Source organism: Nanorana parkeri, unplaced genomic scaffold, assembly GCF_000935625.1.
Source record: "Nanorana parkeri isolate BGI_ZX_2015 unplaced genomic scaffold, ASM93562v1 scaffold551, whole genome shotgun sequence".
Lineage (NCBI taxonomy): Eukaryota > Metazoa > Chordata > Amphibia > Anura > Dicroglossidae > Nanorana > Nanorana parkeri.
The window spans coordinates 373,590-373,871 of record NW_017306819.1 but is presented as its reverse complement, the minus strand read 5'-3'; the positions used below and the strand labels follow the sequence as shown (position 1 = coordinate 373,871).

The window sequence follows — 282 nt, the reverse complement described above, 5'->3', positions numbered from 1 at the left end:
CAGCTGGTGTACGATCTGTACCCTGCACTTCATAGCTCCCCCCAGTATGTAATGAGTATAATGCTCGTAAATGGTGAGTGCTCATTGGTCACATGACCACACTGACCGGTAAAAGTAGGGATGCACCGTTACTAGTATTGGAGCCGATACAAAGTATTTGGGCGAGTACTGCTCTGATACCGTCCCCGATAGAGGAACTTCCAGTCAGAGGGGAGATTTCCTCTGACCTGCAGTGCTGTGAAGGATCATGGAGTCACGCTGTGAAGTGAATAGATTCTACAA

General features: G+C 48.2%; 1 protein-coding gene across 1 annotated transcript in view; it reads left to right on the top strand.

The window, feature by feature from the left end:
- POLB (DNA polymerase beta) overlaps positions 1-282 on the top strand; it is a 23,023-nt gene that overhangs the window by 2,764 nt on the left and 19,977 nt on the right. The window lies entirely within an intron of this gene.